Below are 13362 nucleotides of genomic sequence, written 5' to 3' on the forward strand. Positions count from 1 at the left end.
AATAAGGGATTGTTTGAGGATTTTAATTTAATTTTAATTAATTTACAGAGCACGCCCACAACTAAGAAGATTTTTTTTTTAATTGTGAAGCAAACAACAAATAGGAGAAAATAACAGAAAAAGTCATTGTTCAGAACTATTCACCCCCTAAAGTCAATGCTTTGTAGTGCCCCCTAAATCTCTTTGGATAAGTCTCTGAGTCATGCCACGTCTTACCAATGGGATTTCTGCCCATTCCTCCTCCTTGTAAAACTGCTCCAGCTCCTTCAAGTTGGATGGTCTGCGCTTGTGAACAGCAATCTTTGAGGCCCCTTTCACACTGGGGCAGTGTGGGCGTCGGTGGTAAAGCGCTGCTATTTTTAGCGGTGCTTTACCTTCGTTTTAGTGGCGGCCGCTAGCGGGGTGGCTTTAACCCCTGCTAGCGGCCGAAAAAGGGTTAAAACTGCCCGCAAAGCGCCGCTGCAGTGGTGCTTTGCCGGCGGTATAGCCGCGCTGCCCCATTGATTTCAATGGGTAGGAGCAGTGAATGCACCTCTCCTTTCACCGCTCCAAAGATGCAGCTAGCAGGACTTTTTTCACCGTCCTGCTAGTGCACCGTTCCAGTGTGAAAGCCCTCTGACTACACAGGCGCTATTTTTAGCGCTGTAGCGCCTGAAAACCACCCCAGTGTGAAAGGGGCCTTAGTCTAACCACAGATTTTCTATTGGATTGAGGTCTGGGCTTTGACTAGGCCATTCCAACACATTTCCATGTTTCCCCTTAAACCATTCAAGTGTGGCTTTAGCAGTGTGTTTGGGGTCATTGTCCTGCTGGAAGGTGATCCTCGATCCTAGCCTCAAATCACACATAGTGCTACAGGTTTTGCTCAAGAATATCCCTGTATTTAGCACCATCCATCTTTACCTCAACTCTGACCAGTTTCCCAGCCCCGACTGCTGAAAAACTTCCCCACAGCACAATGCTGCCACCACTATGTTTCACAGTGGGGATGGTGTTCTATGGGTGATGTGATGTTTTGGGTTTGCACCAGACATGGCGTTTTCTTTGATGGGCAAAAAGTTTAATTTTAGTCTCAGACCAGAGCACTTTCCTCCATACATCAGACCAGATCACCTTCCTCCGTACATCAGAGCAGAGCACCTTCCTCCGTACATCAGAGCAGATCGCCTTCCTCCGTACATCAGAGCAGATCACCTTCCTCCGTACATCAGAGCAGATCACCTTCCTCCGTACATCAGAGCAGATCACCTTCCTCCATACATCAGAGCAGATCACCTTCCTCCGTACATCAGAGCAGATCACCTTCCTCCGTACATCAGAGCAGATCACCTTCCTCCGTACATCAGAGCAGATCACCTTCCTCCGTACATCAGAGCAGATCACCTTCCTCCGTACATCAGAGCAGATCACCTTCCTCCGTACACCAGAGCAGATCACCTTCCTCCGTACATCAGCGCAGATCACCTTCCTCCTTACATCAGACCAGAGCACCTTCCTCCATACATCAGAGCAGAGCACCTTCCTCCATACATCAGAGCAGAGCACCTTCCTCCATACATCGGAGCGTATCACCTTCCTCCATACATCAGAGCAGAGCACCTTCCTCCACACATTTTGGGAGTCTCCCACATGCCTTTTCACAAACTCAAAACGTGGCATTTTGTTTTTTGGTGAAAGTTATGACTTTCTTCTGGCCACTCTGCCATAAAGCCCAACTCTATGGAGCGTACGGCTTATTGTTGTCCTGTGTACAGATACTCCAGTCTCTGCTGTGGAACTCTGCAGCTCCTCCGGGGTTACTTTAGGTTTCTGTGCTCCTCTCTGATTAATGCCCTCCTTGCCCGCTCCATGAGTTTTGGTGTGCGCCCGTCTCTTGGCAGGTTTGCTGTTGTGCCGTGTTCTTTCCATTTGGTTATGATAGATTTGATGGTGCTCCTAGGGATCAAAGATTTGGAGATTTTTTTTTTATAACCTAACCCTGACTTGTACTTCTCCACAACATTGTCCCTTACTTGTTTGGAGAGTTCCTTGGTCTTCATGGCAGTGTTTGGTTTGTGGTGCCTCTTGCTTAGGTGTTGGAGCCTATGGGGCCTTTCACAAAGGTGTGTATATGTAATGACAGATCATGTGATACTTAGGCCGCGTACACACGGGCGGATTGTCTGTCCAACTTAGTTCGCTGAACCGTGTTTCAGCGGACAATCCGCTCATGTGTGGGCTTCAGCGGACTTTTTCAGCGGACAATCTGACGAACAAAGTCTTACGGAATTTCCGTAAGACAGTCCGTTCAAACTTGGTTTTGTCTGTCCAAACTTGGTTTCAGCGGACAGTCCGCTCGTGTGTAGGCAAGTTGGACGGACTAAGTATGGCGCATGCTCAGAAAGGATTTACACGGCCGAAGGTTGCATTGCAGTGTATAGGACGTCGTTTTTCTAGTCCCGTCGTACGTGCTGTACACGTCATCACGCACGCTTTCAGCGGACTGTCTGCTCATCGTGTGTGGTCAAGTCCGTTCATGCAAATTTTGAACGGATTGTCTGTCGGATTGTCTGACGAACTTAGTTGGGCAGACAATCCGCCCGTGTGTACGCGGCCTTAGATTGCACACAGGTGGACATCATTTCATTTCTAATTATGTGACTTCTGAAGGTAATTGGTGGCACCAGAGCTTTTTATGGGCTTCATAACAAAGGGGGTGAATACATACGCACATGGCAATTATCCGTTTTTTAATTCTGAAAAATAGTTTTATGTATATATTTTTCTAATTTTACTTCACCAACTTAGACTATTGTGTTCTGATCATCACATAGAATTCAGATTAAAAAAACATTGAACTAAAGGCTGTAATGTAACAAAATAGGTAAAAAACCAAGGGGGATGAATACTTTTGCACTCCCATTTTAGTGATGACTTCCTGTAGGTGGCACTGATCCCTATCTGAGGATAATCGTATTATTCGGCGCGGCCTGCATTGCCACTGACTACGATCGTTGTGTTTTGCTTTTACCTCGAGTGGAATCCTTCTGTATACATTTTTATTTTGCTCTAACATTTTGCTGTTAAAAACTTTTGATATTCAATAAAATTGTTATTTGCAAAAAAAAAATTCCTGCAGGCAGCATCTGTGGAGCGGTGGTGGAAGAGTTGCTTTTTTACTGTAATTTTAGTGGCGCTTTTAACCCCACCCCCCACTAGCGGCCCGAAGAAAGGGATAATAGCACCCGTGTAGCGCCGCTGCTGAAGCACTTTGTAGGCGCTTTTCAGGCACTTGGCACCAGTGCCCATTCATCTCCACTGCCCCCCGCCCATTGAGATGAATGGGGACCGCTGCCGAAGTGCCTGCAAAGCGATTCGACAGTGGCGCTACACAGGTGCTATTATTCCTTTCTTCGGGCTGCTAGTGGGGGGTGCTGTTAAAAGCGCCGGTAAAACAACGGTAAAACAGCAACTCCAAATCTCCTTACTGGCGCAGAAGTGATGTCATTGGACATCTCGATGGATTGACCATTTTGACAGAACACTGGTGTTTCCTCCGTTTTTTTTGTAACGGAAGTGACTTTCCGTCTTGCTAAACCCTGCACTCCTCCACAGTAAGGATACAGTGAGAAGGCGGCAAGTGGACATCTTGTTACACCCACCGCAGTCTTGTTTTTCCACTTATATATGAAATTCTGTATTTGGAAACCTGTCAAAACAAAAAGGAGGTGCATAACAATAAGCATATTCAACAATGATACAAAATATGTGTCAAGTCAGAAAATCAGATTACATTGCAATATTTAGTCAACCATTTAAATTAACCCAACCTACAACCTAATCAAGGCACAGTAAAAGAGAGTTCCATCATAATAGTGCTGACAACATGTCGGGCCTCATAGGCTGTTCAATCATAGTTGTTACTGACCCAAGTCTGACAATGGCTTATGCAAAGTTATGCAATGCAACAACATGGAAACATTTTTTTTGTTGAAGTGGGGGAAGTATAGTAATTCAACTAACTGATAGGCCCAAAACAGGAGACATATGATAATACATTTGTTTCACGAGTGTGTGCATTCTCTGGTCAAGTACTCATGGATGGGTACAAGCTACTGAGACAGAGGTATACTGTGTAGGGAAAGGGGGGGGGGGGTAATTAACCAAGCTATACCAATAGGAAAAGAGCTTGGAGTTGGGAGTGAGAGAAAAAGGAGAGGAGAAACCAGTGGGGGGGGGGGGGGGGGTTGGAGTGGGCAAAGGGAGAGGGGAGAACAAGTCAGGTGACCAGGCAGGATTTAGTGGTGCAGTAAGTGCAGAGTATGAGAAAGGAAAGCGAAGGAAAGTAGAGCAAGTAAAATTGATACCCTCACCCCGGTTGAGGGGGGGGGGGGGGGAGCTAGACTGGCCCAATGGGTCAGGTGTTTCGAGCCATCTCTTGGAGGTAGGTATCTGTATATGTGAAATTTTGCCAGGGTCTCCAGGTCTCACGGAAGGTCTCCTCCCTGTTGTGCAGGGTGGCGGTGAGGTCCTCCATGTCCCTTAACTAGTTCACTTTAACAAACCACAGGGACTTGGTCATGGGTTCTCTGATCTCCAACCCAGGGGAATGCAGGCCTTCGCCGCATTCAAAAGCTGAACAGTCAAGGTGTTCTTATATTTTTTTTAATGGGTCGTTCCGTCAGGTGGAGCAGACAGGCCACAGGGTCACCCTCCAGGGATACATTAGTTAGGTGCCCAATCATGCTAGTCACCTTGCGCCAGAAGGGGGCAAGCTTAGGGCAGGACCAAAAGACATGCCACATTGTCCCCTCCGCATTGCCGCACCGCCAGCAATGGTCCAACACCTGCGGGAAGATGCGGTGTAGGATAGCGGGTACTCTGTACCATTGAGTCTTTATCTTATAGCAGGTCTCTTGGACTCTGGTGGCGATGGGTGACTTCTGTGCAAAATGGAGGATTTTCTTCCTCTGGCCATCTGTAAAGTGAGTACCGAGTTCCGGCTCCCACTTGGCCAAGAATGGGGGGGGTGGATCCCTCTGCTGGTAGGGTCAAGGAGGAGTAGAGGAGTGAAAGGCAAAGGCACACTGGTTCCCTGTGATGGCAGATGCGCTCTAGCTCTGTGAGCTGTCGGGAAATGCCCGGTTTCCGTAGACAGCTGCGTAAAAAGTTCCGCAGCTGTATACCGCTCCAGAAGTCCAGAGGGGGATCTGCCGCCAATGCCCCTGCCTCTTGGGGCGAGCCGACCATCTGGCCCCAAGAAGTCGCACAGGCGTTGCCTGGTGCCTGCCGCTAGATGTTGGAAGTGGGGGCTCTGCAAGCCCGGTATAAACTCTGGGTTGCCCAGTACTGGCATCATCGGTGGGGGCACTGGGGACACAGAGGAGTACTTGAAGGTTTACCTAGCCACGGATAAGGTAGCTCTCAGCTTGGGATGTTTCACCAAATCCCTTGGCAGGGGTGCTGTGATCCAAGGCCGGCTTCTGGTTGTGTCACCCGAGTCCTCTCCCTCCATGACCACCCAATGCTTTGCTTCCGCATGGCAGTGCCAGTCCACTATCCTAGTGAGATGGAACGCTCTGTAGTAAGCCTTTATGTCTGGGAGGCTGAGCCCACCACTGTTTTTTGCCAAGTGTAAGAGCTGCAGCCCAATGCGTGGGTTGCGATGAGACCATACAAACGCCCGGAACGTGGCGTCGACGCGCTTGAAGAAGGCTGGGCGTAAGCGGATGGGTAGCGCCTGCATCAGGTACAGCACCCTTGGCAATAGGGTCATCTTAAGGGCATTGCAAGGCCCAAACCATGTCAGTGTGAGCGTATGCCAGTGCAGGAGGTCTGTCTTGAGGCGATCAAGCATTGGCACAAATTTTGCAGAGTATAGATCTGCAGGATCAGGGGTGATGTCTACTCCCAGGTAACGAATGCGGTCAGTTGCCCACCTCAGCGGAAAGGCTGACCGCAGTCGCTTCACCACATCATTGCCCACCGTTATGTTAAGAATGGAGGATTTAGTCAGGTTAATTTGAAAGGAGGAAATGGTACCATATTCTTTCAGGGACTGAAGTAGGTTAGAGAGGGAGACCAGGGGTTCCGTTACAAAAAAGATCAGGTCGTCCACAAAAACGCCCACCTTGTGGTCTCCCGAGGGCTTAGAGTGGCTAATAATGCCCGCATCTGCCCTTATGTGGCACAAGAGCGGCTCCAGGGACAGGATGAAAATCAACGTGGGCAGGGGGCAGCCTTGATGTGTGCCATTGCGAATACTGAAAAAGTCTGATCTCGTCTCATTAACTTTGACCGCCGCAGTGGGGTTTGTATATAGGCACAATATCCAACTCACCATGGATGATCGCAGCCCAATATGTTCTAAGGTAGCTCGTATGAATGACCAGTCCATGCGGTCAAATGCCTTCTCTGCATCGGAGAAGGGCCCGTTTGAAGGTCCTGGCCACGTGGATCAGGTTGAGCACTTGAATGGTATTGTCCCGTGGCTCCCATTGCGGAACAAATCCTGTCTGGTCTCTATGAATGAGGCTGGGGATATGTGGGAGTAGCTCGTTAACCATGATTCTGGCAAAAAGTTTCAGGTCTGTATTTAGAAGCGCGATCGGACGGTAGTTCCCGCATCGCAACAAAGCTTTCCCCTGTTTTGGGATGAGGGAGATGTACGCCCTCAAAGAGTCTACTGGGAAGGAATTCCCCTCTGTGATGGAGTTAAGAGCGGAGACTAAAGGTTGAGCCAGCATGTCGAAGAAGGTTTTAAAAAAAAAAGTGGGGGTTAGGCCATCCGGGCCAGGCGCTTTCTTGGGTTTCAAGGCTGCCAGCGCCACCCCCAGTTCCGCTACGGTGATGGGCTCCTCTAACTCTTCTTGTGCTGCCCTAGGGAGTGAAGGCATGCCCGAGGCAGTTACGTATGACTGCGGGGTTAAATTGTCTGCCGTCAGGGGGCTAGTGGGGGAAGGCTTGCCCTGGTTGTAAAGGTCTTCATAGTAGGACCGGAACTTTGATGCCTTGTCAGAGGAAACGTTTAATTTCCGGCAAGTCGAGGCCAGAATGTGGGGGATATGTGTCTTTGTGCGCGGGCCCAGCAAAGTCCTGGCTAGCAGTGATCCGGGCTTGTTCGAGAACTCGTACATGGAGCGTCATGCCCAAGCCAGTTTCTGTTTCGTTTTCTGGTATAATGCCGCGTACACACGACCGGACTTTTCAAGGGACTAGGTCCGGCGGTTTTTCCGACTGAGTTTTGGCGGAGTTCCGACGGACTTTCCGAATGAATGGACTTGGCCACACATAATCACACCAAAGTCCGACGGATTCGAACGTGATGACGTATGACTGGACTAGAATAAGGAAGTTCATAGCCAGTAGCCAATAGCTGCCCTAGCGTCAGTTTTTGTCCGTCGGACCAGCATACACACAAACGGATTTCTCGGTCTGGCGGAGTTCCAGTGGAAAAATTTAAAACATGTTCTATTCCTAAAGTCCGCCGGATTTTTGGCAAGCAAAGGTCCGATGGAGCCCACACAAGATCGAATTGTCCGACGGACTCGTTCCGTCAGACCTTTGCTGTCAGAAAGTCCGGTCGTGTGTACGCGGCATAAGAGTATACAAAGTTCCTCACGGGCCTTAAGAAGGTTCTGGAAAGTGGCTTGAGCAAGACTTGCCTTATGCGAGCACTCCTGACTTCAAATCTGAGCCAAGAGGTCCTCTGGGCGACGAGTTCTCTCCCGTTTAAGGCGGGCTTCTATTTGGATCAATGCACCCCTGACTACCGCCTTGTGGGCCTTCCAGACCACAATGGTATTGTCTACTGACCCCCCATTAATGGAGAAGCATTCACGTAGAGTGCGTAAGATCTCCGAGCAAGTTTCCTCAGTTTGGAGTAGGGCTTCATTCAATTTCCATGACAGTGGGGGTCCGGATTCCGGTCCTAGCTGCAATGTCAAGTAGACCGGGGGATGATCCGAAAATGATATGACATCAATAGAGGTGGACACCACTGTAGACAAGTCTTTGTGCGACAGCAGCAAGTAATCCAGCCGGGAGTACATTTGGTGCACCTGTGAGAAAAACATATAGTCACGTTCTTGTGTGTGCAGCAACCGCCATGGGTCTACCAAATGTAACGCATGGAGGTCGGCTTTAAGCGCGAGTAAGAAAGGTGGGATGGGTCCATAGCATCCCCTCCGAAAACGCAAGGAGTTCTGGGAGAAGCCTCCTCAGAAATTGCTGGTGGTCCGTGTTGGGGAAATAAACAATGGCAAAGGTGACCTGCACGCCAGACACCCTCCGTTTTAGCAGAAGGTAACGGCCGTGCGTGTCCGTCCGCTGCGCCTCGAACGACCAAGGTACTGATTTTGCCATCAAGATACTCGCCCCTTTTGACTTGGAGATTGGAGAGACACTGTGGTAGGCCATCAGAAAAGCCCCGTTGGTCAACTTTGGTGTGCTGTCTGCACGGAAGTGTGTTTCCTGGAGGTATGCCACCTGGGTTTTGCCCTTACGCAGGTCAGCCAGAAGCTGCGAGCTCAGGCGTGTTCAGGCCACGTACATTGAGGGAGGTGACCTTAAGGAGACCCATCGTATCCTCTGGCGTGAGTTAGACCAGCAATAAGTTTGTGTATAGGTCCTAAGTCAGAGGACCCCCCCCCAACAGGGGCCCACAACAGGCAGAGTGAGCTGAAATAATGAGGCAGCACTAGATGAAGAGGGAGAGAAGAAAAAGAAAAGAGGGAGGGGGGGAGATAGCGGGGGAGGGTTGCAACAGAGGAGGAGAGGGGCAGGAAGGGGAGGAGGAGAGAACGGTTTCTGTTCTATAAGTTCCGAGGTCCCCCTACTGGGCACTCGAGGTGTCCACACAGGAGCCTACCCTAATGGGGGGGGTGGATGAAGCGACAAGACTTATTTTATACTTTGTTTAAATTGCTTTCCTAACAGCCAACCAGCTATAAGTCAGTGAGTAGTAATCACAATGTTAGTGGAGATGCATGCAGCCAGGTTCCAGAGAACCTTTTACTAGAGAACACATATTGCCAGTATAACATGGAAATCTACAGAACATAACTAAAATCATCTAACGTTAAACAATACCAAGTGCACTAGAACTGGGTGCCCATAGCCGCAGTCCCCTGGCAGCGGCGTTCCACACAGGTCACATGTAGCCTGTCCGGACCCCCCGAAGCCCAGGTGCCCCACACGGGCCACAGCGAACCTAGGGCCCACTTCATCCCCACCCTGAGCACCGAGGCCCGGAGCCCAAGCCAGCACACACAGGGGGCCGCAATAAAAGGCAATGTACCCTGAAATGGCGGGGGGCACCGCTCCCACACACCCTGGCCAGGCCGATCCCCGATCTAACACAGGTAAATAGGGCCGGCCACTGTCTCCACTCCCTGGGCAGACTACAGATGGTTTAGCCGTGTGTGAGGATGCGACGAGGAGGCAACGGTCCTAGGGCTGTCTGTGGGGAAGCTAAAGGACCCATCAGTGGGTAACCCGATGGATGGGGACGGGGGGACCTGCGTAGTAGCATATCCGAGGGGCTCAGCTGACGATGGGGGGGGGGGGAGAAATGTTGCAACTAAGTAGAGCCAAAGTTGTTGAAGCCCAGTGCCTCCCCCACAAACCCCCAACCGCCCACAAACAGAGTAAACGGAACTGTTCCTCCAGATTCCTTTCCCGTGCCCCCCACCCAACATTAGACTGTAGGATAAACTGTAATCTTCGGTAGTAAGATTGTATTGGGGTGCTTATTGGGGCAAGACCAGTCCGATCGCACAAGTTAAGTCTATCTACTACAAAAACTTGAACAAATAACAAAATGTTCAGTTAAGGAGCTGTCGATGTATCAGCCAGGGTGTCTTACCAGCCCCTATGGCGGGGAGGTACATCAGTCCTCTGATGACATCGGGTGAGGTCTGAAGTTTTCCCACCTGGGGGCACGAGAGCGGGATTGACGGACCTGCTGTGGCCTGGGCAGAGGTGGCCCAAGCGCCTCCTGAGATAGCAAAAAGTCAAACCAGTTGGGTACAGTGACTGCAGGCTTGTTGAGGAAGTCAAACAGGTTCGTTAGTTGGTCTGGGGTGCGAAGATGGAACTCCGCACAGTCAGGTGAAAGGGATGTCCCCAACGGTAGGTAGCTTCACGGATCACTTCAAGAAGGGGGCGCATGAGACCACACATGGCTCTCGTTTGCCTGGAGATGTCAGGATAAATGCGGATAAGTGCACCGTCGAAATCAATAGGGCCCTTTTCCCAGGCCAGACACAGGATCTCCTCCTTCACGGTGAAAAAATGCACTCTGCACAGGACATCACGTGGTGGGACCACGGCTGCGGAGTCCTGAGATGCCATTGGCGCCGCCCTGGGTCCCGGGATCCGGTGCACTCTGTCAAGCACTAGTACCTAGTCTGGTGGCTTCCCCAGAACCTGGTGTAGCAGGGCCACTACCGTGGCGCGGAGGTCCTATCCCATAGTAGCCTCTGGGATGCCCCGGAGGTGCAAGTTGTTCCTCCTGTTTTCTCCATTGTGCCACAACTGCACCTCCACTAGGTGGCAACGGAGGGCCTGTTGCCCCGACTCTAGGGAGGTGATACGGGTTTCAGCGGTGGAGCTGGAGGATTCCAACACAGTGACTCTTCTCCACAGTGTCCACTTGTTGGCGCAAATCATGTAATTCCCTGGAGAGCACACTAACATTGAGGCCGCCATCTCCTGCAAGTCTTGTTTAGTGGGTAGACCTGCCACAATGTCCCGTAAGGCGTCCCCTGCATTGTTAGCTGCCCCCCCTCCGTAGGCAGAGCTAGGTTGCAAGTCCAGGTCTGGCGAGGCCGGCGACAGGATCGGAGAGGGTGCTCTATCACTCTGGGAAGGCTGATTACCTGCTGCAGCGGCACCCACTGATGAGCCTTTCCCATGGTGCGTGGCAGCACTTGCAGGGGGGACCCGTGGAGGCGCCATCTTGGCCGATGCGGCGGGGGAAGAAGCGCTGTGTTGGCGGAGAAAGTAATGGGGATTCCTGGACCCCTCTGTACCCCCGTGTCTAGCGGGTGTTTGTGCTCCCTTGGCATGTAGTTATGGCATTCTCTGGCAAGCTGGCGGGCTGTTCTCTGGGCTAACTCCCACAGAGCTCAGGCTGTGCTTCCTCACTCTGCCATCGCTAAGCCACGCCCCCCCTGTAAGACTGTTTTGAGGTTGATCTTCCAAAGCAGCCGTGTTCTGTCAGATCAGTAAACCGTGAGATCAGCCAGCTCGCCGCTGCTTTTAAAATTCAACATCTTTCACTATAAGCGGAGTTTACTGATAAAAATAAGTGAGAAATGCAAGACGCCGGTGGGTGTAACAAGATGTCCGCTTGCCGCCTTCTCACTGTATCCTTACTGTGGAGGAGTGCGGGGTGTAACAAGATGGCGGTGCCAGAACGTCACTTCCATTACAAAATCTGAGGGGTCGTCTAATCTGACAAAACACACCAGCATTCCACTATTGGTGCTCACAGCAGGTGAGTTTTTCTCTTTTAAAGGGAAAGCCTTGCCAAGTCTCACCCACCTTTCCTGTAGCATCCAAGAGCGGGAGGGCGCTTATAAGCCGAATTTCTAGACCCTTCTAATCCAGTGGGTACTTGTAAACCGGGAACTCCCCTCCCCCTCCCTGCCCAGGACAGCTTTCAGCACTCTCACACTTTGAATGACAATTACGCGGTCCTGTAACACTGTACACAGAAGACATTTTTATCTCCCCCCCCCCCCCACAAATAGAGATTTCTTTTGGTGGTAATTAATCACCTCTGGGGGGGTTACTATTTTTCCTAAACAAACAAAAGGAGATGGAAAATGTTTGAGAAAATGTTTTAGAAAATGCTTCAAATAAGCAATTTTTATCATTCACTGATAGGCGGCACTGATAGGCGTCATTGATTGGCGACACTAATGGGGACTGGTAGGTGGCTCTGATGGGGCACTGGTAGGCGATGCTGATGGGGCACTGGTAGGCGATGCTGATGGGGGACTGGTAGGCGGCGCTGATGGGGGACTGGTAGGCGGCGCTGATGGGGGACTGGTAGGCGGCGCTGATGGGGGACTGGTAGGCGGCGCTGATGGGGGACTGGTAGGCGGCGCTGATGGGGGACTGGTAGGCGGCGCTGATGGGGGACTGGTAGGCGGCGCTGATGGGGGACTGGTAGGCGGCGCTGATGGGGGACTGGTAGGCGGCGCTGATGGGGGACTGGTAGGCGGCGCTGATGGGGGACTGGTAGGCGGCGCTGATGAGGGACTGGTAGGCGGCGCTGATGAGGGACTGGTAGGCGGCGCTGATGGGGGACTGGTAGGCGGCGCTGATGGGGGACTGGTAGGCGGCACTGATGGGGTTCTGGTAGGCGGCGCTGATGGGGGACTGGTAGACGGCGCTGATGGGGGACTGGCAGGCGGCGCGGTAGGCGGCACTGATGGGGGACTGGTAGGCGGCGCTGATGGGGGACTGGTAGGCGGCGCTGATGGGGGACTGGTAGGCGGCGCTGATGGGGGACTGGTAGGCGGCGCTGATGGGGGACTGGTAGGCGGCGCTGATGAGGGACTGGTAGGCGGCGCTGATGAGGGACTGGTAGGCGGCGCTGATGAGGGACTGGTAGGCGGCGCTGATGGGGGACTGGTAGGCGGCGCTGATGGGGGACTGGTAGGCGGCGCTGATGGGGGACTGGTAGGCGGCACTGATGGGGTTCTGGTAGGCGGCGCTGATGGGGGACTGGTAGACGGCGCTGATGGGGGACTGGCAGGCGGCGCGGTAGGCGGCACTGATGGGGGACTGGTAGGCGGCGCTGATGGGGGACTGGTAGGCGGCGCTGATGGGGGACTGGTAGGCGGCGCTGATGGGGGACTGGTAGGCGGCACTGATGGGGTTCTGGTAGGCGGCGCTGATGGGGGACTGGTAGACGGCGCTGATGGGGGACTGGCAGGCGGCGCGGTAGGCGGCGCTGATGGGGGACTGGTAGGCGGCGCTGATGGGGGACTGGTAGGCGGCGCTTATGGGGAACTGGTAGGCGGCGCTGATGGGGGACTGGTAGGCGGCGCTGATGGGGGACTGGTAGGCGGCACTGATGGGGTTCTGGTAGGCGGCGCTGATGGGGGACTGGTAGACGGCGCTGATGGGGGACTGGCAGGCGGCGCGGTAGGCGGCACTGATGGGGGACTGGTAGGCGGCGCTGATGGGGGACTGGTAGGCGGCGCTTATGGGGAACTGGTAGGCGGCGCTGATGGGGGACTGGTAGGCGGCGCTGATGGGGGACTGGTAGGCGGCGCTTATGGGGAACTGGTAGGCGGCGCTGATGGGGGACTGGTAGGCGGCACTGATGGGGTTCTGGTAGGCGGCGCTGATGGGGGACTGGTAGAC

The 13362-nt window shown here is 52.6% G+C and overlaps 1 protein-coding gene across 1 annotated transcript in view; it reads left to right on the forward strand.

Moving 5' to 3' along the window:
- The window catches only part of TAF1 (TATA-box binding protein associated factor 1), an 87604-nt gene that overhangs the window by 14374 nt on the left and 59868 nt on the right, over positions 1 to 13362 (forward strand).

This window comes from Lithobates pipiens, unplaced genomic scaffold, assembly GCF_037356315.1.
Source record: "Lithobates pipiens isolate NorthernLeopardFrog02 unplaced genomic scaffold, aLitPip1_a1.2 Scaffold_1, whole genome shotgun sequence".
NCBI lineage: Eukaryota > Metazoa > Chordata > Amphibia > Anura > Ranidae > Lithobates > Lithobates pipiens.